Below are 22,243 nucleotides of genomic sequence, written 5' to 3'. Positions count from 1 at the left end.
GACGTTGTGTAGGGGTCCTGTGGGGATGAAAATACAGTGTTATTGTATCTGCATGTGCCATCTTGTGCATGGGTGTGTTTCCCTGTATGGTTGTGATTGCCCTGTCAGCTTTGTCTTGTGTGCGTGGTGATTTTGTGCGCTAGGTGACTCTCTCTAATAGGCATGCTGTGGTGATGGGTGTCCATGCAAGTCTGTAATTGGGGGTCCATGGATTGGTGTTACATGCAGAGCTTGGTATTGGGATGGGTGGGTTGTGATAGTGGGGTATATGTGTGGTGGTGGAGTGATGGGGGTGAGGGTAGGGGTAGGAGTTTGTGATGGCATGCAGGTACGGTGGGGGATATAGTAGTAAAGATATGACTTACCAGAGTCCAGTCCTCCTGCTACTCCTGCGAGGTCCTCATGATGCATTATTGCCAAGACTTGCTCCTCCCATGTTGTTAGTTGTGGGGGAGGAGGTAGGGGTCCACCGCCAGTCCTCTGTACAGCTACCTGGTGTCTTGCAGCCACGGAACGCACCTTCCCCTGTAGGTCGTTCCACCTCTTCCTGATGTCATCCCTTGTTCTGGGGTGCTGCCCCACTGCGTTGACCCTGTCCACGATTCTCCGCCATAGCTTCATCTTCCTGGCAATGGACGTCTGCTGCACCTGTGATCTGAATAGCTGTGGCTCTACCTGGATGATTTCCTCCACAATGACCCTAGCTCCTCCTTTGAAAACCTGGGTTGTCTTTAGGGTGCCAGGGATGTGGTGTGCGTGATATGTGTGGGGTGATGTGTTGTGGTGTGTGCTGTGAGGTGCGTGTATGGTGTATGGGTGTGTGGCTCAGATTGAGTGGGTGCACCTGGCTTGTGTCTCTCTCTGTTGGCAATCTTTTTTTCATTGAAAGGGTTGTGGGTAATGTGGGTGTGTTTTATAGTGGTCTGAGTGTGTGGTGTGTGTATGTGTGTCAGGTGTGTGTAGTTTGAATTGTCCAATGTGGTGGTGTTTTGTAAATGTGTGGGTATTTTGAGCGCGGCAGTGTGTACCGCCAATGGTTTACTGCGGTTGAAAGACCGCCATGGTGATTCGTGGGTCCTGAAACTGTGGCGGTATTCCTGTTGGCGTAACGGTGTGGGTTTTGGTAACGCCAATTTATCACTGACCTTTGGGCTGGCGGACTTGTGTTGGTGTCTGTATAGTGGTGGATTTCTCTGTGTCGGTCATAATACCCGTATCGGTATACCACCGCACTCACGGTATCTTGGTGGCCATCAGCGCGGCGGTAGGCGGCATTTACTGCCAGGGTTGTAATGAGGGCCTTAGTGCCTTATGTCAGTTATTTCCAGTAACCCCATTCAGTAGACAAATGGCCAGATGAGTCTACTACTACAGACTTTTATAATGGAATACCTTAATCAATTCATTCTTTCGGTAGAGGCACAACACAATCCAGAAGCACAGAGGTAGATAAGGACAAATAGTTACTTCCCATTGTACAGTAGAAAGTCCACAGAGATATGCGGAGCAGAACCTATAAAGATTGGTTCTGTAAGGAATCTCTTATCAGGAAAGAAAGAATAAAAATAAGAGAACGACTATGTTTGTATTGCGACAAGGAAGAGCATTTTGTATACAACTGTAGCTCATTACAGGGAAACTAGACTGCTTCACCATGACTGACAGACCCACCACAAGCTTACCTTCTTTTCAAGTGTTTGCCACCAATAGAGCTCATTTCAATATAAAAGTGATATTCAAACACTCCAAAGACCATTAATGACTTGGATAAACTGTGAAGCGCCTAGATGCTTTATTGATAAAAAAATCTGTAAAGAATATAACATCCTCCCTAGCGAAGAAGCCGCTGGTGGAGCCTATGTTGGGGATAGATGGAAACCTTTCTTATCAGGAGATGTATGAATTAGACTCACCCCCCTACTAGCAGCAAGGCAGACTGGGTACATTTATACTCTAAAATTGAATGTTATAATTTCTCCTACGTTTACTTTAACCTTTAGTATCATACGGTTACAAGCTCACAATCCATTGATCAATAGGAAAGACTAACACATTCTAATAGCATTTGAATATTTTTTAATGAAAATTCTGCTTGGGAACTCCTGTTCAGACCATATAACCTCTGTTTGTTTTGCCACTCAAATGCCACCAGAAGCATGCATCATGCAACCGGTCTTTAGAGAACTGGTAGATATATTTAGCAAAATAAAATTTGTTAAAGGGCTAGCATCTCATCATATTTAGAATTGTGCCCCTAAATTGAAACCACAGTTCGAGCTTCCTCTTGGTTGTTTATACACCCTAGAACTAAACGAGGATAAAGTTCTGAAAACATACTTGTAAGAAAGTGTGCTATTGATTGGGATGAATAGGGGGGGTTCACCACAATGAATAAGGCCACAAATTCTTAAGGAAAAACTCAGTTTCAATGTTTTAAATCTAGGCTCAAGCCCCTAGTAGCTATGGCACACTGCAGACAGTCTTAGCTTGAGAAAATCTGTAAATATTTAGCATTAACAAAACAGTTAAGACAAAACATAACACAAAAAAAGCTTCACAACCAATTTTGCAAAATGAAGAAAAATGTAATGATTAAAATGACACCACATTTCAGGCCAGTCGCAATGGAGGGCAGATTTGATACACCAAGCAGGCTCATTCCAGTCAAAAATGTTACCTTCTGACTTAGGACCTGATTTACATCTCAGCGCGTGGGTTATTCTGTCACAACAGTGACGGATATCCCGTTCACCAAAATCTAATTCCTATTCTATCCTATGGAATTTAGATTTCAGCGGACGGGATATCCGTCACTGTTATGTCCGAGTAACTCACCCATCAAGTTCCAAATCAGGCGCTCTGGGACAGATGTAGCAAACTTTTGCGAGTCGCAAATGGCCCGAATCGCTATTTGCGACCCCGCAAAATCGGAAATGGGATGCAAAAATCCAATTTCCGAATCGCAAAATGCGACGCGAGCCATTACCGACTCGCAAAAATAGCGACTCGCAAATAGGAAGATGCAATGTGCGAGTCGCAAACCATATGCAATAGCCACTCGCAAATTGCGACTAGTCGCAAAAAGCCCATTTTGCACTTCCTATTTACCATTAACTCAGAGCAGGTGGTAACCATAACCAAAGTATAAAAGGGGACACAGAAGGCACCTGGGTTACTCAAGATGGCGGAGATATATGTGATAGGAAGGAGGAGGAGAGCCCACGCCGCACAGCAGATGAGGAGGAGGAGCCAGAGACAGGAGAAGATATACAGAACCAGACAGACACTATTCCAACAAACTGAGGAGGAGATATATGATAAATACAGACTTAGCAGTGCAGCAATACTAGATTTAATAGATCTACTCAATCCGCAGCTTCAATGCCAGAATGTGCTCGGCAGCGCCATCCCCACACATGTGCAAGTGCTATGCTCACTGCACCTCTTGGCCTCGGGTGGCTATCAGGGGGTCATTGCCGTGGCAGGTGGGGTATCCCAAAGTGCACTCTCATGGTTCTTCAGAGCATTCCTAGATGCCATACTCACACACATGTCCAGATACATATACCTACCCAGGAATGAGGCAGAAATCAACAGCACCAAGTTGGAATTCTACAGTATTGCCAACTTCCCGCATGTAATAGGGTGTGTCGACGGGACACATATACAAATATGCCATCCTGCAAATCTGGAATATCTGTTCCGCAACCGGAAGTGTACCCACTCACTGAACATCCAGGTGGTATGTGACGCCCATTATGTTATCACTGACATGGTTGCCAAATTTCCAGGGAGTACACATGACTCCTACATTTTCAGGCACAGTGGGATACACCAACACCTAGAACGTGGGGAGTTTGGAGACGGATACCTCCTAGGTATAGCTGAATACACCTTGCAGACATACACACAGGTCAATGTGGAACCCATCTATGCCCAGCTAACATTGTACATTTTGTGCCAAACAGGTGACAGTGCATATGCACTACGACCATGGATACTTACCCCGTACTTAACACCCAGCAATGGGACAGAGAGGCGATACAACTGTGCACATAGGAGGACCCGAAATATTATAGAGAGGACCTTTGGACTGTTGATGGAAAGATTCAGATGCCTCCACAGAAGTGGAGGTGCCCTCCAGTATGCCCCAATAACAGCATTCAAGATCGTTGGCGCATGCGCTATACTGCACAACATTGCCACCAGACCTGGGCTACCTCTCACCCCAGAAGACCCAGATTCGGAGGATGAAGAGCAAGAGCTACCACATCGCCATCATGGGGATAGAAGCATTGCAAATCAAGGCAGACACAGACGGGACCACATTGCAAACCAATACTTTGGAAGGTACGTGCTAAATGTCACCACACACACAAATGTCACACACAAAGAGTCCAGGTGTGAAGTGGAACAAACAAGAACTTTAATGATGTGCACCAATAAACTATTTACTGAAACTACAGATCAGGGGCTGTAAAAGTCCACCTGCTATGAGGTCACATTAACCTCATGTGCCTCCAGTCTATGACAGTGTGTAGCTCACACCCTATGCCGTGCTCGTCCAGCATGGCTGGTTCCTGGTGTTTCTGCAGTGCCCTGCCGTGCGCTACCACTGCGCAACACCCTGGTGTCTGTGGCTGAGACACTGCTAATGGTAGAGCCCTCCTCACTGTCCTGCGGCGTGTCTGCCGCGCCCCTAGCCACCTGTCGTGCCTCCATCAGATCGACTGCGTGGCCAATGCATCCCAGCCCACATGCCACATTGCTGGCAAAGTGGCCCATGTCCACCTGGAGGCTGACTGTGCGCCGTGACAGCCCAGTGGTGTTAACAGCCAGCCGGACGATGGAGGCAGCCATACGGTCCAGGCGGTGGATGAGCTGCCGGTCACGGCGCCTTGCACCCTCTCTCTCGGTGACAAGTTCAGACACCAGTTGTCTTATTGAGAGCGCAAGGTCACCAACAGTGTTGTTGAGATGTTGCAGCTCAGTGTGGACCTGTTGCAGCCCTGTGGTCTGGTTGCGTTCCATACGCCGCATGGCCCCTGAAATAATTCATATTTCCCTTGTCTGCAGGCGCTGACCATGGAGGAGTGCAGCCTCGGCGGCGGACATGGAGGCGTCCCCTACTTCACCTTGTGGCACTTGAGGGACATTGAGACTTCGCCTCTGACACGGTGGTGGTTCCGTGTCCTGTACACTGGCACTGTGGGTGGGACCGGGTGCTGCCTCACTCTCCAGTATGGCCACTGGTGCATCAGGAGGGGACTGTGGTTGGGTGGTGCAGGTCCCTGTGGTGGCTGCTCCTGGGTCCTGTGCTGGCTTGTGGCTGACCTGTGGCCCCTGGACGCTGTGGCTGGAGGTGGTGTCGTGTGGGAGACCTGTGGGCCATAGGGAACACACTGTTAGTATCTACCATATGTTATCTGCTTCCTAATAAACTGTTGACTATCAGCTGCCTACTTGACTACATTGCCCATAATGCACCATGCAGGTGGTTGCTACTCTAAAATGGAACTATTTTGGTTGTGCATGCTGCTGTGTACTAGGTGTGTGGGGGTATGGCTGATATGGGTGTACATGCATGTCTCATGGTACTCACTGGTTGATGGTCCTGGCGCTGACATGTCCAGCTCTCCTATCCCGGACACTGCCACTGGCTCCAGGGTCTCCTCCACTCTTTCCTCCAAGGGTGTGGGTGGTGGTATCATGGATGGTCCCCCTCCAGTGCCCCTCATCTCCCGGAGCCGCTCTGCCACCCTCTCCTTGGTCCGCGAGTGCACGTCATACCACCGTTTCTTTAGTTCCTCAATACTCCGGTGGCTCACACCCATTGTGTTGACTTTGTCCGTGATTTCACTCCAAATCCGCCTTTTTTCCTGCTCTGACACTCTGAGGGCTGCTCTCCCAAAAAGTTGTTCGTGGTGCTGGCAGCATTCCTCCGTCAGCACCTCCAGTTCTTTCTCTGCAAATTTGAGCTTCCTCTTCCTGGGTGTTTCTGCCATTGTAGCTGCTGTTCCTCCTGTTGGCTGTTCAGCAGTTTAAAATGGGTGTGGTCCTCCCTCCTCCCAGGTGTATTAGTAAACTTCCTGGCTGTGATGTCATCATCAAGAGCCAGGAAGTGTTTTCCAGAGTGTTCTGCCGCACCTGCATTCAATTTGCGGCACAGTCGCAATTTGCGACACCCACTCGCAATTTGCGTGTTTGTTTTTAGCGTGGTCGCAAAAAGCGACCTCGCTAACAGCAGACTCGCAATCTGCGGTGCGACTTCATTTGCGAGTCGCAAAATGAAGTCGCTTTTTCTTCTTGGATACCATTTTGCGAGTCGGAAATTGCGAGTCGCAACGACTCGCAATTTCCAACTCGCGAATGTTTTGCTACCTACATCTGTCCCTAAGTCTTTTAAATGGAAATCTAAACCCACCAGTGGGGCAAGGTTGCAGCTTTATTTGCTGAAGTCCTTAGAAATCCGGATAGCCATCGGATGAGCTCCTGCTGAAGTTGATGGTTTTGGCAGGAAAAGCGCAGAGTGGGAAAATTCTATTTTGTTGGCCAACAAAGTGCTCACCTCAGCAAACACTTTTTGCTCCTTTGCCCAGTCAAGATTTCAAACTTCAGACTTAGGGCCAGATTTAGGCGGTCATTATGAACATGGCGGGAAAGACCGCCGACCGCCGTGGTGGCGGTGAACAGAATCCCACCGGCGGCGGCGAATGGAAACCCGCCATATAATGATAGAAAAACCCAACCCCGCCAAAAATTCCCACACTACCACTTCCGGCCAGGACCCTGTCGGTGGGAATCCCGGCCCACCCCACCCCACCACCGCCAAGCACACCCACATCCCGCCCTCCAAATAATGATGCACAAATCACCTCGGCGGACAGTGGAGGCCGGACGACCATTGGCGGGTGCGATCGCCACAGGCGGCAAGTGGGCCCAACAGCAACTAGTGCACACATTGGCTAGGCTTGGCACCCACACACCTGACATACATCCACAACACCATAAAACACCCCCAGACACACCCCACAATCCCTTGCAACGAAACCAGGACCAGAAGACGGAGAGCACCAGAGCCAGAGAGAGAGAGAACGCCAGCAGACATGACACGCATAGCGACCCACACAGGAGCACCCAAACCTTGTCCCCAGTCCCGACACCATCCACCACCCTCACCATGTCCCCCCAAAAATCCACACTTCACCAAAAGGGAGCTAAGGACCATGGTGGATGAGATCCTAAAGGTGGAGCCACAAACTTTCGGGTCTGAGGTACAGCACATACCCACTGCGCAGAAAATGGAGCTGTGGCAGACCATTGTTAACAGGGTGAATGCAGTGGGACACCATCCACGCACAAGGGACGACATCCGCAAGAGATGGAACGACCTGCGGGGGAAGGTCAGGACCATGGCATCCAGGCACCACATCGCAGTGCAGAAGACTGGGGGAGGACCGCCACCAACACCACCTGACTACACCGACAGGGAGGAGAAGGTACTCGCCATCCTGCACCCAGAGGGACTCACTGGACTCACTGGAGGAATGGACTCAGGTAAGTCATCTACAATTACCCCCTATACACCATACCTTAATGCATGCACCATCCCACCCCACCCAAACCCACCTAGACCCACACCCCACCCAGGCATTACCCACCAAATCTACCCCACCCTGCATCACCCACAACTCACTACCAGGCCCACATCACTCCCGCTGTGTACAGCCACCCACCCCTGCACGTACCCACAATGGAATAATAACCCCCACCATAATGTAACCCCACCACTGACACTAAATGCAATGACCACATCACAAAGGCACCCTGAAAGGCCACTGAAAGGCACACCAGCACTAAATTGCACAGGTCTGTACACCTCAAATCCTCATGCATATGTAACAGACATGTCTATGTCCCCCAACAGGCACCACCACTCATGCAACCCTAATGGAGGGGAAAAGGAGTGCCACAGCACTCCAGGGAGACAGAGGCACATCACAAGACATTGACGAAGGATCCCTGGACACTGATGAGCAGGCAGGCCCCTCATACAGCCCTAGATGCTCACCATGCAGCAGCCCCACCCAGGAAAACATTGTCACCCCTAACACCCAGTCAAGAACAGCAGGCCAGGGGAGGTGTACCCACACCAGTGGACCCAGGGCACAGACAGGTGGAACACAGCTACAGAGGCCACAGTCTCCCACTCCCAACATGCAGGAAGGCGAGGGCCCCAGTACAAGTGGCATGTCAAGACCTGCGCAGGGGACACAGGCACAGGGGGCCAGGGCAAGGTCAAGTGCCCCAGTGGGTCAGGGGGTAGGGCACCGGATGGATGCATCAGCCCAGGACGTCATTGCAGAGGTTTTGGGGGCCTACCAACATACCCAAGACAGGTTGGCACAGATTGTATCCACCTTGGAGCAAAGTCAGAGGATGCAGCTGGAACAACATCAACAGGCCATGGAGCAGTGGAAAGAACACAATGCCACAATGGCCATCATTGCTGGAGCACTGCTGCAGTTGGTCAACAAACAGTCAGACACACACACCGGACAAGAGGCACTCACAACAGCCCTGAACAACCAGCAACAGATGACCCAAGCATCACATACAGCACAGGAAATACCCTCCCAGGAATCACAAGGGCCAACCATGCTACCTCAAGGAGCTCCACATCAGGTGCCCAAATGTAGTCTTAGGCCAAGATATAGCACTGGAAACCCAGCTAAGAACAAGCCCCACTCCAACAATTGACACTGCCACTACTGCAAAGCAACCATCCTACAGATTCACCAACTACACTTAGCCGAGGGCCAAATAAAGTACTATACTACAAATAGGACCCACCTATGACATCCAACAGGGCTATCACCAAGTCTGTTTTGAGGACACCCAACCCTTACAACATCCATCACTGTACTCGACCAATAAACAACATTTCTCACCTGTAACACTGTCCCCTTTCTTCAATGTTGAACAAAGTGGAGTATGGATGCAACTGGCAGGGAACTACTTTATTGTCAATTTGTGCTTGGTGGTGGTAATGTGTGTTTCAAATTATGCAAGGAGGTAATGCATATATTGTCTGTCAGTACCATGCTGAAGAGGTCCATGTCTCGCCTATCATGACCAATTCCCCCTATATGACATGGCACACTTACAGTATCAGTCAGTAACCCCAATGACAGGCAGTTATTGGAAGTAGAGTTGTATCAGTTGGTTCCTGGAATTGACATCTTCCCCTTCCTCATCCTCACCATCACTATCCTCACTTCTCGGAGGTAACTGATCAGGACCTATAGCACCCTCCACCTCCAAAAGGGTAATCGAATGTCTCACAGCCACGTTGTGCAGCATGCAGCAGGCCACCACAATTCTACACACCTTATCAGGCCCATAGGCCAGGGAACCCCCAAAGATATGTAGGCACTGGAATCTAGCCTTCAGGAGACCTATGGTACACTCTATCACCCTCCTAGTACGTCCATGGCCCTCATAGTATTTCCTCTCTGTATCTGTCCTGGGATTCCTCACTGGTGTCAGGAGCCACCACAAGTTTGGATAGCCAGAATCACCTAGGGAAATGGTCAATACAGAACCATCATTGTAATGTCCTTAGTCAGACAGGCTGGTGTTCTGCAATGCGTCAGTTAGTGACATGCAAACTTACCTATGAGCCACCCTCTGTTCCTCTTGTAGTTGTTCCATCTTCTGTGGCACACTACTGTTCCTCAAAACAAATGAATCATGGACAGAACCCAGAAACATGGTATTCACATGGGAAATGTACTGATCTGCAGTACAGACCAATTGGATGTTCATGGAATGAAAGTTCTTCCTGTTTCTGTACACCTGTTCACTCACTCTTGGGGGGATGATGGCACCTATCAAATGGGGAATGTTTGCAAAGGCATAGAAGTCAGACTTGATGGCAGGGAGGTCAGCACTTTGGGGGAATCGCACATAGGATTGTAGATGTTGTACAAATGCATTCAGAAATCTTGTCAGTACCTGGCTGAACATTGGCTGTGTGAAACCAGCACCCATGCCCACTGTCACTTGAAATGAGCCTGTGGCCAGGAAATGGAGTGCGGAGAGCACCTGCACCTCAGTTGGAATGGCATGCTGATTATGGTTTCCTGGAGTCAGTGCAGGATCCAGTAATGCACATAGGTCCTGAATAGTTGCACGTGTGAGTCTGTAGGTGATTATGATCTGACGCTCCACCATGGTCCCCATATCCACAAGTGCGCTGTACACAGAGGGTGCCCTTCCTTGCCACAAGGGTCGGTACCTATGAGGGTTAAGAAAAAGGAGTGATGAGCACACATACACTGGCAGATATGCTAAATACATGCAGTGCATTGTTCATAGTGGTGTCTGTACAATAACTGCAACCTGACAGATGTACATGTACATCACTAGGAGGGAACGAAGTAAATCATGCGTGATTATATACTCAATGGATAGAGGCCTAGGTGCTTCATATGGCTAGTAGGCCCAGCATTGTGAGTATCATGAAATTCTAGACGCGTAGGTGATGGCAAAATGTCTGCCCACTGTAGTTCTGCCCCTTCGTTGTGGAAGTGACCTAATACTGCTAGCTGTTGACGTCACAGCGTACAGCGGTGTTGACCACTGTTTGCACCCTCATGGGCTAACATGGATGCCAATGGAGAATCCTGGCGTATCATGATCGCTGCCGGTGGTGACGGTGCATACTGCTGCGGAACGTACGCGCGTTCATCATCATTTGATCACTTGACTCCCTGATCTTGTGCGGACAGGTACTCCACTCTGTGTACTGCTGTGGCCTGCCTCTGGCTATGGATTTGCCACGTGGTGCAGGGAAAAGAATCCCAGCCTTCACCAAGGAAGAACTGGAGAAACTGGTGGAAGGGGTCCTGCCCCTGTAAGCAGACTCTATGGCCGGCCAGAGGTACAGGTGAGTCCGGGTTTGGGGGGGCACTGCGTGAGTAATGGATGGAGCGGATTGCGCAGATGTGTGCTCCTGTGAGCCATGATGGGCCTTGGTGCATGGAATGCTGCGTGCCACTGTCCTGCATGTCTGGGAGTACTGTGTGTCCTATGTCTGACATTCTGCCAGATGTTGCCATCGTGCAGGTGCCTGACCTCTGTGTTCCATTTCTGTGTCCCCTACTAGGTCAGTGCCCACCAGAAGAGGGCACATTGGCATGCCATCACCAAGGAGGTACGGACCCTGGGGGTCTACAACCGGCAGAGCACCCACTGTCGAAAGAGGTGGGAGGACCTGCGGCGCTGGGTGCGGAAAATCGCTGAAGCCCAGCTGGGGAAGTCCTCCCAACGTTGAAGGGGTGCCCGTCAGGCACTAACCCCCCTCATGCGAAGGATCCTCGTGGTGGCGTACCTAGACCTGGATGGGCGCTTGAAGGCTGCACAGCATTCACAAGGGAGTGAGTAATCACAGCCCATACCTCAGCCTGGAAGGATGAGTCTGTGTGCAATAGGGATAATGGTGCTTAGAGCAGGGAATTTGACTGGTGTCAAGCTACTGTCTGCTCCACAAAGGGTGTAGCGGTGTCCCTGTCAGGTTTCACCTACCTCAACTCAAATACAATTTCAGGGGATGGGTGTAGGTCAGTATTCTGCTCAGTAGTTAGGGCCATGGCCATGGGCATGGTGCACAGTGCTGCCTGTTGGGTGTGTCTGCTGGGTAGGTGTATGTCTGGCCATTGTGTATCAGCATTCACCTACTTACAAGTGTCTCTCCTGGTTTGTCTCTCCATCCCTGTTCTCTCATGTTTGTCTGGTACAGCATCTACATCAGGCGAAGGAGCTGAGGCACCGGCAAGTGGGGAGGCAGCGGCCCACGGATCCTCCGAGACAGAGACAACGGACACCCAGGGGACCAGTGGTTGGGAGGGCGAGGGAACTTCCACGGGGGAGGCTACTACCACAGGAGGTAGTGACTCAGAGACCTCCTCTGATGGGGGTCCTCTGGCGGTGGGGGACCCTAGTGCACACACCACTACCGTAACATCTTCCACCACCCCCCATACCATCAGCACCCTCCCTTCTGCTCCCCACCCAGTTGCCTGTGCCCGCCCACCCAGAAAGGTGGGCGTCTCCTTCGCCCCAGGCACCTCCTCCCCTGCCCCAGTCAGCCCTGCTGCCCTCACAGAGGAGGCTATTGACCTCCTGAGAACCATCTCTGTAGGGCAGACAACCATTGTCAATGCCATTCAGGGTCTGGCTTCTGAGGTGCGGCAGACCAGTGCCTATCTGGATGGCATTCATGGTGCCATGTCTGCCCTACAGAGATCTTTTCAGACTCTGGCCTCCTCTTGGACGGCAGCCAGTTTCCCTGGCCATTCCGTCACCCCTCCAACCTCCTCTACCCCTTCCAGCACCCCACTCCCTTCAGCCGTCCAAAGCACACAATCAGACCCGCTTACAGGCACTTCATCACACAAGAAGCACACTTCCAAACACAAGCACCACACCTCCCACCACAAGCATTCACACAGCCAACAGACACCTGCACACACAACAACGTCCACTTCCCCCAGTATGCCCACCTCTTCCACCTCCCTGTCTGTCCCCTCTACATCCACACCCTCATGCACTGCACCTTCACTCACTATTACTGCTCTTCTTCCTGCACTCACCATGATACCAGACAGCCATACATGCACCCCATACACCACACCTGCACTCACCACCTCCACTGTAGTTGACACATGCAGCACACTCAGCAGACTTGCAGACACCCACCCAACATACATCCACACTAGCTGTCTGTCTTCTCCAACTGTGTCCATCCCCCCACCTCCCAAAACACTCAAACGCAGCAAGACACCCACCCATCAGACATCCACCACATCACAGCATACTGAGCAGTCACCTGCACCAACTAAACGCACACCTACACCCCATACAGCCACTCCCTCTGCTTCCACTCCCACGCCCTCATCCACGCCCACCCCAATTGCTCCAAAGAAACTTTTCATCTCCCGTTCAGACCTCTTCGAACCCACTGGCCCACCCCGTCTTGTCCCGAAACGTGCCCACATCCTTGCCCTTTCCGCTCCTTCCACAGAACAGCCCACCCCGGTCCAGCCTTCCCATTCCTGTGCCCCTTCTCCGGTGAAGAAGAAGGCCTGCTCGGATTCTAAGCCATCCAGCTCCACCCGAGCCAAACAGCCCCCACCCCCTTCAAAGGAGAAGCCCATCCCCCTTCCAACCTCCTCACGCAAGTCTAAGTCCCACCTCTGTCGTAAATGCCCCCCCACCTCCCTTCCGTGAGGTGCCTGGATCCCTATATGGTGCCCCGTTCAGTGGAGTACACAGCACTTGTGGGAGTCAGGTGTGGCCAGTTATGGCCAAGACTAAGGACTTTTTATGGACTGGCCATTGGCCCTGTTGGCACTGTTTTGCTCAGTGAGCTACATATTAAAGGTTCTGTGTGGCCCGTGTTTGGGCTGCATGCAGTTCCACCCTGGTGTTTGTTTTAATTATTTATGGGTGTGGGGCTATTGTATGTACTATGGCCAAGTTGCAGTGGCCTTCGGTCGGGTACGTCCCTCTTGGTGTGGGGTATCTGACTTGTGCTGCTGGGAAGGGTTGGGGGGCGTTGCAGAGTGGGTGGGTATGTGACTTTGCCCTTTCCTCCTTTGTGTCGTAGGTTGCGGTACTTACCGTCGTCGTCTTCGTCTGCGGTCTCAGTCGTGTAGAAATATGGCAAGGAGCAATGCTGGCATGATCTGCAGCTCTCTGTCCATGGCTACCTCTGCACGTTTTGTGGAACTCCGGTGAGTGTTTCCTTCTATGTGTTTCTTTTCCGCCTGGCTTTGTGTGGCGGTGGTTCCCGCCCTGGAACTGGCGGCGGAATGGTGGTTCATAATTTGATGGGCGGGTTGGGCCTTTCCGACGGCCTGTGGGCAGACTCTGCCGTCGTGAGTGGGACTCCTTTCCTGGCGGTGGGTGGTGCACGGGATGCGTGTGTCTCGTTTGCTTCATTATTTTGGTGGTCCGGACCGCTCCTCTGTTGGCGGTTTCTACCGCCAGCGGAGCGGTACGGACTGCCATGTTCATAACGAGGGCCTTAGATCTTCATGGTAATACTGCCATCCCTCTGCGGTGGCAGTTCTGACCGCCGTACTTAGATCTATGGTGGTTCAACTGCTGTCTGCATTGACAGAGTGTACTCTGTCTCGCTTGCTGTATTCTGCAGCAGACTCAAATGCTGGTAATTATTACTCTGTTACCGTCAGGACGGTGGCATTTTACCAACCATATTTAGATAGCACAGTTGTGCTTGCAGTGCATCAGCGACGGTCCCATGATGGCGGTAGTCTGTTGTGGGACCCATTCAGCATTGTACTATGGCTGTGGCTATTAGGTGGATGCTAGCAGCCCACACCTGATGTATATTGGACACTTGTGAACCCCTGCAAAACATGCTATAAAACGCTTATTTCCGAGTCTCAATTGGCCATGTAACAAAATTGCGATTCGGAATTAGCGATTTCTTAAAAATCGCTATTTGTGGTTTGCGAGGCCCATTTACCGAATCGCAATTTGCATTTTCGCAAATTGCGATTTTTTTGCGATTCGGTAAAAAATCGCAAATTGCGAGAAAGTTCGAGAAAGCACACCTGGAGGAGCCTGATGACATCACCAGCAGGAAATGAGCCATCCCAGGCAGTTTCAGGTGCCACACCCAAACCAGCATCCTGAGAAAGAGCAGCCCAGCCACACAGAGCAGCACTCAGAAGGAGCCAGCACACCTGAGCAAGGATGGACACCCCAGGCCAAGCACAGGAGAAGGGAGAAAGAAAGCGCAAGCTAAAATTCAGCGAGCAGGAACTTGAGGTGCTGACTGAGGAGGTGGTCAGGAGCCATGACCACCTTTTTGGAAAAAGCTCACTCCAGGTGCTTGAGAGTGAGAAGAGGAGACTATGGGCGGATATACAATCAAAAATCTGCGCCTGTCACAGCGCTCCGTTGAAGAAATCAAGAAGAGGTGGTATGACTTGCGGTCCCGTGCGAAGGAGAGGGTGGCAAGGAGACTACAGGAGGCGAGGGGCACAGGAGGCGGTCCACCCACAGAGGCACCATCCACAACATTGGAGGACCTAGTTGAGTCCACACTCCTCCCTGAAGCTGTGACAGGGGTCACAGAGATCGACACCTCCAGCACACCAAGTACCAGCCAAGTTAAGTGCAATATTGATTTGTAACTCCATATGTGTATGCACAAAGCCCCTTAGGAATTAGCAAGTAATGTAAAACATTGTGAGAAGTAGTCCAGTCCACATCTTAGAAGCAGCACAACAATGCATTATGGGAGTGGCGGTCCACAACCAAGAGCTAAAAGTAGCACATACAATGTATTTAAGTAGAGTGACACCCAGAGGAACACAACACCCACAACACAGTGTAGAGAAGTACCTGTACCTTTATTACCATTGTCTGACCGTAATTGTAACATACATAACTGACATGCTGCATATTGTCGTTGCAGGTGGGCCGGGCCCAGCAGCCACAGCATCAGCACGGGTAGGCGACACTGACACCCATCTGGCCTCCGATTCAAACACCAGTGGGTCCCTCAACATTGCGACTGTCCGATGCAGGCCCAGGGCACTGCCACTGCCAGAGCTCAGCAACGACTCAGATGAGCAGCAGGAAGGGCCAATTTCCCCATCAGCAACAGGCAGGCGCAGCCAGATGCAGGAGGTCAGGTGTCATCAGACCACAGCACCACGCAGGATGGCGACAGATTCCGGGGCACAGCAGAATGAGGCAGGTGAGGGTCCCTCCTTCTTTGGTGGGCTGGAAGCTGCTATGTTGCAGCAGCAGCGCCTACAAAATAAGAGGATCCTCGGATTAGACAAAAACGTGCGCAAACATAACCACAACATAGTGGGCCTGCATCGCCAACTTGACTCCCTCAATAACAACATTGTACAGCTGCGTGAGGGACAGGTGCAGGCATCACAGGACACCAGAGACCTCACAAGTGCTGTCCTTGAACTTTGCCAGGAGCTGCGCCATGAGAGAGTGAGCCAGCGCAGACAGGAGCGCAGATTTCGGAACATGTTTGGCAGCTTCTGCTGTTCGTCTAACAGGGTGGCAAATTCAACTGCACTGATTGCCCGTCGTGCAGTGGCTGCGCAAGTGGAGGCAGCACACAGCAGCAGGGACGTTGTGAATGGACTGGTGCAGATCACCAATGTGATTGAACACATTATGGGACCAAGGTCAGCCACTCCGAGTGAGCTTGCACTGGGGGACACTGAGGACAGTTCCAGCCTCAGCAGTGTAGCTGTACCAGCATTGGACACCAGACGGCGCAGTGCCAGGCACAGCACTGCCACTGAGGCTGACATTAGAGGTGCCAGTGATGTAACTGGGCACCCAAGTGGTGTGCGTGGGCGCAAAAAATGACTCTAGCTGCAAGTGGACTTCTGTTTTCACTATGAAGTAATAGTGCATTACTCAGATCCTTCATTGTTTTGTGTTTCTCACTTCACCTTTTTTTGTTATTCCTCACACGAACATTACCTGACTTAAGGTAATAAATTTATTTCACTACAGGTACAGTTGTCAGAGGATTAGTGTCATTTATACTCACGTCTGAAATGGTTGTGTGTGATGTCGGCATGCCTTTGCCTTCCCTCTGCTGCACTGGTCCTGTCTGCTGGCTGTAGGGGTGGTATGGGATCATCATCATCCTCATCAGATTCAGATTCACATATTTCTACAGGTATGCCCCTGGTGGTAGCTATACTGTGCAAGATAGCACAAGTAGCCACTATTCTACATGTCGTCTCTGGACTGTACTGTAGTGCCCCTCCACTTTTGTGGAGGCACCGGAAGCGACTCTTCAGCAGTCCAAATGTGCGCTCCACCACATTGCGGGTTGCCCTGTGTGCTGCATTGTATCTCCATTCAGCTGGTATTGCAGGATTGAGGTAGAGTGTCATCATGTAGGTGCGCACTGCGTATGCACTTTCTCCTGGAAGGGACAGAGGGTATGATAAGAAGTGGGCCATCTGACATCAGCACGCCATCAATGCGCCTTTGTATAGAGGGACAATACCTAGTAGATATCCTTCACCAAACTCCCCAGCTAGCAGTCATGTGTGAATCCCGCTGTGGCGAAAGATGCACGAATCATGTGTGCTCCCTGGGTACCTGGCCACGAGATCAGTAATGATGTAGGAGGCATTGCATATCACCTGTATATTCATTGAATGTTGGTATTTCCTGTTGCGGTACACATACTCTGTGGAGGATGGTGGACAGATTGCCACATGTGTCCCATCTATGGCACCTAGGACGTGGGGGAACTTTCCTATCTGGTAAAATTAAATTTTTGCCTGCTGTATTTCCTGTGGGGCGGGGGGAATCTGATGTACTGGTGTAGTTTGCTGAGCATGGCGTTGATAAATGCATTGAAAAATCTGGAGAGGGTACTCTGTGAGACACCTCCAGCTGCTGCTATGACCTCTTGATAGCTCCCTGAGGCGAGTAGGTGGAGGGAGCATAATACCTGCACATGGGTGGGTATGCTGTGAGTCCTTAGTGTTCTGCGCTGCAGTATGGGTTATAGCTCAGCTATCAGATGAAGTATCATGGCTGAGTTCAACCTATACCTCTCATATATTTGCTCCTCTGTCAGGTTAAAAAGTGTAATGCGCACTCTGAAAATGCGCTCCTGTCTCCTCCTCCCTCTCCTCAAACCTGCCAAGATCCTCATCCTCCTCACCATGACGTAGAGTGCAGCCATTGTGGAAAAGACTGAGGCATTCTGGGCCTCTTTATATAGGTTGCACCTGGTTACCACTTGGTTTCAGTTAGTGTTATTTTGCATGTGCGAAATGCCATTCTGCCAAAAATCGCAATTTGCGATTTTTTGATGCATCTCTTTGTGACTTGGATTTTGCGAGTCGCAATTTGCGCCTCACAATTTCCTACTGGAAATACCGGATCGCAAATTGCGACTCGCAAAACCAGGTCGCAACGAAAAAAATCGCAATTTTAGCGATTTCTTATTGTTGGTCTGCGAATGCCTTTCACGCATCGCAGACCACTTTTTTGCACTCGCAAACGGCAGAATTTTGCGATTCGCACCATTTGTGAGTGCAAAAAGTTTCATACATCTGGCCCCTTGATCCTTTGCCATTCCGCTACAGCAGAGCATTTTGATGCCGAATTTGCTGCATAAAAGTCAGATTATGTTAATTTATTTTTCTCCCTCAGATTTATTTTTTTACTTTTCTCACATTTGTTTTATTTTTCATTAACTTTTCGGGCACTAATTATTTTTTTTTAGACATTCACTAAGGCAGGGAGGGTGAATCCATGTTTTACAGAGGGAGACTTGTCAGTCATGGTGGATGAAATTATTAGAGCAGAGCCACAATTGTTTGGAGCACAAGTACAAAATACAACCATATCTCAGAAAAGGGAAATGTGGACCAGCATAGTGAACAGAGTGAATGCTATAGCTAACAATCTGCACACACAGGAGGAAATTACAAAGAGGTGTAATGACCCGTGAGGGAGAGTTTGCTCACTGGCTTCCAAGCATCCCCTGGAGTCCCAGAGGATTTGTGGTGGTTCTCCCAGCCCCCTATAACACCTCTTTCCCTGGAAGGAGAAGTTATTGCAGATCCTACATCCTTAAGGCTTGACAGAAGTTCCTGGGAGAGTGGGGACTGGTATGTTGAACTTTGTAATGGCTCACTGATTACAAATTAAATTTTTGCGCTTAAGTTAGCTGTTCAGAAGAACGAGTTACTTACCTTCGGTAACGACTTTTCTGGTGGATACATAAGCTACCTGTGGATTCCTCACCTAATGAATACTCCCATGGCGCCAGCATTCGACGGAAATCTTCTTCCTAGTCTCTGCACGTCGACGAGGACGTCACTCTAGCCCACGCGACGCCGTCTGATGTCATACAGGCAATAAGAGGTCCTCGCCGACGTCAGTACCAACATTTTTTACGTGCATGAGAACAACAACCCAATGCAATGAAAGAGCAAGGCAACATCCCATAACATTGTAAAATACACAACATTGCAGTAAAATGGCTGTAGATTTAATATAACTCTCTTTTTTTTTTTTTAAACCAACAAATATATGCAAATCATGTATATACACAAAGATATATACATATATATATACATATAAATATATACAAGTATCCATATATACAACATCTATTGCAACCTTGAAGACCAATAGGAGCGCACTCAAGGATTACTTGGTAAGACCAAAAAGGCAACGGGGAGGCGGGTGGGACCGTGAGGAATCCACAGGTAGCTAATGTATCCACCAGAAAAGTCGTTACCAAAGGTAAGTAACTCGTTCTTCTGATGGATACAACTACCTGTGGATTCCTCACCTAATGAATAGAGTCCCAAAGCAGTACCACTCCCGGTGGTGGGTGCCGAAATGGTCAAACCAAGAAATCCTGCAGCACTGACCGTGCAAAATGGCCGTCCCTTCTGACCTCAGAGTCCAAACAGTAATGTTTCGCAAAAGTGTGAAGGGACGACCAAGTTGCGGCCTTGCAGATGTCGACCACAGGAACACCCCTGGCCAAGGCCGAAGTGGCCGACTTAGCTCTGGTGGAATGAGCTCTAATGCCATCAGGAAGATCCTTCTTTGCCAAAGAGTAACAGATTTTAATGCAAAGAACAACCCACCTGGAGAGTGTTCTCTTGTGGACTGCCTTTCCTCTCCTCTTGCCCACGTATCCGATGAACAGCTGATCCTCCAGCCTGAAGTCCTTCGTTCTATCAATTTAGAAGCTTAACGCCCTCTTTGGGTCCAAGCGATGTAGTCTCTCTTCCTCCTTTGAAGGATGAGGCAGAGGATAGAACGTGGACAAAGTAATTGTCTGGGACAAATGGAAGGGTGAAACAACCTTCGGGAGGAAAGCAGCCTTGGTCCTCAACACCACCTTATCCCCATAAAAAGTTGTATAAGGGGGTTTTACTGATAAGGCCTGCAACTCACTTACTCTCCTTGCAGATGTTATAGCCACCAGGAAGACTGTTTTAATAACCAAATACCTTAAGGGGCAAGAATGCATAGGCTCAAAAGGGGACCCCATAAGGAAAGTGAGGACCAAGGACAAATCCCATTGAGGCATAACGAATGGTTTTGGAGGATATTTATTTAGAAGACCTTTCAAGAATCTGAGAACAATAGGGGATTTAAATAACGATGGTTGATCTGGAAGACAAATGAAGGCTGACAAAGCCGACAAATAACCCTTAATGGTAGCCACTGCACAACCCTTCTGCGCTAGAGACATAGCAAAAGACAAAACGTCCGACAGATGAGCATGTAAGGGATCAATCTGTCTCTCCCCACACCACATAACAAATTTAGACCACCTATTAGCGTAGATAGATTTAGTGGAGTGTCGCCTGGCCGCTAATATAACATCCACTACATCAGGCGGGAGAGAGAAGGAACTCAGGTTGCCCCGTTCAATCTCCAGGCATGTAGGTGTAGAATCTGGAGGTTGGGGTGTAAAACCTGCCCCTGCGACTGCGAGAGGAGGTCTGCCCTGAGAGGGAGACGGAGCGGAGGGCACAGTGAGAGTTGGAGAAGGTCGGAGTACCACACCCTCCTTGGCCAATCCGGAGCTATTAAGATGACTTGGGCCCGGTCTTGGCGAATCTTCCTCAACACTCGAGGAATCAAGGGTATGGGGGGAAACGCGTAAAGCAACTGGTCGCACCAGGTTATCAGAAACACGTCCCCCAATGCTCCCTGCACCGGATACTGGAGGCTGCAGAATAACAGACAATGCGCGTTCTCCCAAATGGCAAACAGATCTATCCGAGGAAACCCCCACATCTGGAAGATTAAACGGACTTGATCTGGATGGAGACGCCACTCGTGGTCGGCCGAGAATTGGTGACTGAGACTGTCCGCACGTACATTCAAGACCCCGGCCAAATGATTTGCTACCAAGCAAATCTGATGGTCCTTTGCCCAGGACCATAGTCAAAGAGCTTCTCTGCAGAGAAGGTACGACCCTACTCCTCCCTTTTTGTTTATGTACCACATCGTGGTAGTATTGTCCGTCAGGACCTGTACCGACTGACCACGAAGGGAAGGGAGGAAGGCCTTGAGAGCCAGACGTACAGCCCGTAACTCTAACAGATTGATATGAAACATCTGTTCCTCTGGAGACCAAAGTCCTTTGATCTCCAGATCCCCCAGATGAGCTCCCCACCCTAGAGTGGAAGCATCCGTTATGACCGTGGCCACTGGTGGCGACTGCGCGAACGGCTTTCCTTGCGAAAGATTGTTGCTCGCAATCCACCACTTCAAGTCCACAGCAGCATCTCTGGAGATCTTGACCGCACCTTCTAGATCTCCCTTGTGTTGAGACCACTGCCTTCGGAGGCACCACTGAAGAGCCCTCATGTGCCAGCGAGCATGCGTGACCAACAGTATGCAGGAGGCAAACAGACCGAGCAGACAAAGGACCTTGAGGACTGGAACTACCGCTCCATTTCGAAACATTGGAACCAATTCCTGAATATCTTGAACCCGCTGAGGCGGAGGAAAGGCTCGATTCAATGTTGTATCCAGTACTGCCCCTATGAACAGGAGGCGCTGAGAGGGCTCCAGGTGAGATTTGGGCACGTTCACCGAAAAGCCCAGGTCGAACAACAACTGGGTTGTTGACTGCAGATGATATGACACAAGCTCCGGGGACTTGGCTTTGATCAACCAGTCGTCCAAGTAAGGGAATACTGCTATCCCCTTCCTTCTGAGCTCTGCCGCAACCACTGACATCACCTTCGTGAAGACTCGAGGTGCTGAAGTAAGACCAAACGGAAGGACGCAAACTGATAGTGCTGCGACCCTACCACAAACCGGAGATACTTCCTGTGTGACTTGAGTATCAGAATATGAAAATAAGCATCCTGCAAGTCGACAGACACCATCCAATCTTCTTTGTTCAACGCCAAAAGCACCTGTGCTAGGGTCAGCATCTTGAACTTTTCCTGATTGAGGAACCAATTCAAGATCCTCAGATCCAGGATCGGTCTCAACCAACCATCCTTCTTGGGAATCAGGAAGTACCTTGAGTAACAACCTCGACCCCTTTCCTGCTCTGGAACCAACTCCACCGCGCCCTTTGAAAGGAGGACTTGAACCTCCTGTTCTAGCAACAGGAGGTGTTCTTCTGAACAATAAGATGGGCGGG

The 22,243-nt window shown here is 50.1% G+C and overlaps 1 long non-coding RNA gene across 1 annotated transcript in view; it reads right to left on the bottom strand.

Moving 5' to 3' along the window:
- Positions 1 to 15,550: 15,550 nt before the first annotated feature.
- The window catches only part of LOC138286376 (uncharacterized), a 63,420-nt gene continuing 56,727 nt past the window's right edge, over positions 15,551 to 22,243 (bottom strand). Inside the window, exon 4 of the long non-coding RNA XR_011201977.1 lies at positions 15,551 to 15,855. This is a non-coding gene — a long non-coding RNA (uncharacterized lncRNA). The remainder of the gene's footprint in view (positions 15,856 to 22,243) is intronic.

The sequence above is a fragment of the Pleurodeles waltl genome, chromosome 3_2 (assembly GCF_031143425.1).
Source record: "Pleurodeles waltl isolate 20211129_DDA chromosome 3_2, aPleWal1.hap1.20221129, whole genome shotgun sequence".
Lineage (NCBI taxonomy): Eukaryota > Metazoa > Chordata > Amphibia > Caudata > Salamandridae > Pleurodeles > Pleurodeles waltl.
The sequence above is the reverse complement of the archived record's forward strand: the minus strand, read 5'-3'. Positions and strand labels throughout refer to the sequence as shown.